This window comes from Curcuma longa, chromosome 12 (assembly GCF_044706935.1).
Source record: "Curcuma longa cultivar G26 ecotype Majalengka, Jawa Barat chromosome 12, ITB_CL_G26_1.1, whole genome shotgun sequence".
NCBI lineage: Eukaryota > Viridiplantae > Streptophyta > Magnoliopsida > Zingiberales > Zingiberaceae > Curcuma > Curcuma longa.
The window spans coordinates 9,610,572-9,614,126 of record NC_133872.1 but is presented as its reverse complement, the minus strand read 5'-3'; the positions used below and the strand labels follow the sequence as shown (position 1 = coordinate 9,614,126).

The 3,555-nt window shown below is 36.8% G+C and overlaps 1 long non-coding RNA gene across 1 annotated transcript; it reads right to left on the bottom strand.

Annotated features, from left to right (window-relative positions):
- Positions 1 to 213: 213 nt before the first annotated feature.
- On the bottom strand, positions 214 to 759 carry LOC141842696 (uncharacterized). The gene is made up of 2 exons (XR_012602965.1): positions 478 to 759; positions 214 to 388 (listed from the first exon to the last, which is right to left on the bottom strand). It is a non-coding gene; the product is annotated as an uncharacterized LOC141842696 (long non-coding RNA).
- Between the last annotated feature and the right edge of the window lie 2,796 nt (positions 760 to 3,555).

Below are 3,555 nucleotides of genomic sequence, written 5' to 3'. Positions count from 1 at the left end.
GGCCAAGACGACAATGCCATGTGTAGGAGGATAACGGATCATCTATTCGAGCACGTTTATTGGTTGTTTCGATATTGAATGCTTCGTTGGAATTTTCTAACACGTAGATACCATTATATAACGTTCCGGTTCCATAAAGAATTCCATTCAAAGTTATGTAACAACAATTGTTACTAAAAGTCAAATGAAAACCTTTTCTATTTAAGCAAGAAATAGAAACAATGTTCTTTATTAAAGCAGGAACATAATAACAGTTTTCCAACTCTAAGACATGTCCACTAGGGAGATTCAACAAGTACGTTCCAATGGCTACAGCTGCAACCTTTGCTCCGTTTCCAACTCGTAAGCTTGAATCTCCTTTGGCAAGTCTTCTACTTTTCCTTAGCCCCTGCATGTCATTACATATATGTGAGCCACACCCAGTATCTAATACCCAAGTGCTTGAGGAAATAGTATGGCATTCGATTACGAAAATACCTGAGGCGGATGCAGCATCAGATGCCTTCTTTGCCTTCACAGTCTCAAGATAAGCCTTGCAGTTTCTTCTCCAGTGACCCATCTTGCCACAGTGATGGCATGGTCCTTTTGAAGCAGGTTCAGTAACCTTGGCCTTCTTTTTCTTCCCTTTATTCTGACGAGTTGCCTTTCTCTTAGAACCTTTCTTAGAGGAGTCAACCAGCATCACAGCCTTCTTCTCATTCTTGACAGATGGCTCAATAGTCTTGAGCATGTTGATCAACTCCGGTATCGTGGACTCGATTCGGTTCATCCGATAGTTCATCACAAAGTGTGAATGACTGTCGGATAAACTATGCAGAATTAAGTCAATACTTAACTCGTGGTCCATCGCAAAACCGAGTGTCCCTAGCCTCTCAATGTACCCGTACATCTTCAATACATGTTGTACTGCAGATGTACCTTCCTGCATTCGTGAGCGAAAGAGGAGCTTAGAGACATCGAACCGTTCGGATCTCGCCTGCTCATCGAACAACTCACGAAGATGAAAGATAATAGTATAAGCATCCATATGCTCATGCTGTTTTTGCAGGTCGGGTGACATAGAGGCTAACATGATGCAACTAGCTAATTCAGAATCAGCCTGATGTTTTTGATAGGCCAACTTTTGGTCATCAGTTGCATCATCTGCCAAGGATGTGGGAAGAAGGTCTCAAGGACATAGGCTAGTTTTTCAGTTTTGAGAACGATTCTCAAATTTCTATACCAGTCCAGGAAGTTAGGGCCAGTCAACTTATTGGTATCCAAAATCGTACGCAAATTCATAGACGACATTCTTAAACGATTAACCTAAGAAAGAAAACAAATCGAGCATATATGAGAGATGAGTTTTGAAATATATTTGTAAACAATTTACACATATAAATATTCCCATTTATTTTACGAATTCGAGAGCCCTTACTCTGATTCGGGAGATAATATTTATCTCCAAATGGGTTGATATCCACCATAGATAAGAATAACCTTGGAGAGAGTCCAACAAGCTATTCTTAGCTACGGTGGTGGGCATCGTGTGCCGATTATGTATCGCGTATACATAACTATCACAACATGCTATCAACTATTTGAATATTGGCATGTACATCGGGTTGTTAACGCATTAACACGTATGCATCGTATACATAGCACCCAACTTCACCTCTATCCACATTGACCTTGGAGAGAGTCCAACAAGTCAATGCTTCAAGTTAAAGTCAACCCGTTAATCACGAGATCGAGTCTCTATGATTTGAACATATTTGATTTCAGGTTTGGGCTTGGAGAGAGTCCAACAACCCAAGCCAGAAACCAAGTTCTGGTTCAAAGCATATTAACGGAAGGTGTCGACTTTAATATTTTAAATAAGGGATTTTCAGTCTCATCATCTTTCATGCAAAATCTACATGACATGGCATTTATGGCATGACATAAATAATGCAACTAGTCATGGTAATTTTATATGGCATGGCATATATGGCATGGCATAATGCAGCTAAACATGGCAATTTTATATGGCATGGCATATATGGCAACTAATTATAAATTTCCAATTATGGTTTGTTAAAATATGTTTAAAGATCTGATTTCATGAATCGCGATCTTTTGTTAAATTAGGAAACAATTCCAAATTTAACCACATATTTTATTTTAGGAAATAAAAATTTAAATTAGGAAATTCTAATTATTTTAGGAAAATAAAATTTTCCTAAATTGAAATTTCCTTAACAAATTAAGGAATTTCTATAATTAGAAAATTCTTAATTTAAAATATATATTTCCTAATATACAAACTATAATATGAAAAATATTTTTCCGCGTTTGCTTGCACAGCCTGGCTCTGATACCACTGTTGGGATCGGCTAGGTGCGTTGCGCGTGTTTATGCGTTTCAAAAACGAACACAGCGGAAGCAAAACAAGTAATAAACTAAATTATTACAACACTCACAACGCACGCATGCAAGATACAACAGATTGTATGATAGCAGAAAAATAAAATTTTCAGAATAACAATTATTCTAGGTATACCTGCTGTATGACTTTCAGCGGAAAGGGCATGAACCGTTGAGTTGCTCTATCGGTGATCCACGCCAAGTTTGTCGGGACGGCTTCTCAAGCACGAGTCGCGTTGCTGGTTACGGTACTAGCCGTAAATCAGCAACGGTCGATACAGAAGAATACCCTAAAATCGGAAACGCGCAACAACACACGTTGCTTTCGTTTCCGGGGTTTTCTAACGATCGCCGGTAAACTGATTTCCGGTGATCTTCTCAAAGGCACCTAAATTGAATGATGAGATTATTAAATTAAGGAAGTGTCTAGAAAAATTTTTAAATGGATCAAAAACCCTTGATATAATCTTAAATAGTCAAAGAGCGGTTTATAACAAGGCTGGCTAATAGGATATAAGCCTAAAGAGTTTGCTTATATTTCTCTAGTAGGAAGACTAGGGTCACCTAACAAACCAATAACTAAGGATAAAATAAGACAAGCATGGGTCCTTAAGAATATTTGCAAAATGTTAGTGAATCTAGCTTTTGGGTACCAAAGAGTGATGTGTTTTGTATTGTATAGGTAGGAACTCATATTTACCAAACCAAATATGCTAAAGAAATTATTAAAAAATTTGGTTTGAAAAATACTAAGGTAGCTTCTACTTCTATAGGAACAAATGTAAAATTAGATAGTGACGTAGAAAGAACTTGGCATATGCCTTGTAGAATTATGACCTTAGTCTTGCATGATCGCATAGCTAGAAGTTACTTATGTACATCTCACAAGACCCTAGGAAGACTTTTGCTTGTGTATTTCTTCTTTTAAATATATATGTGAGATGCTAGGATGATACTCATATCTCACTTATGTTTTTTAGCATCTTGATGAGGCATGAAATGTATCAATTTATTCATCTTTGACCAACTATGGGAAAAAGCAAATATTTAATTAATGATCATCTTGCCCATCGATCATAGTTAGACATTTTAAATAATTTAAAATCATTTTAATGAATATCTAATGCTGATAGACACTGGCAACTTGAATATAACACAACTTGAAATTGA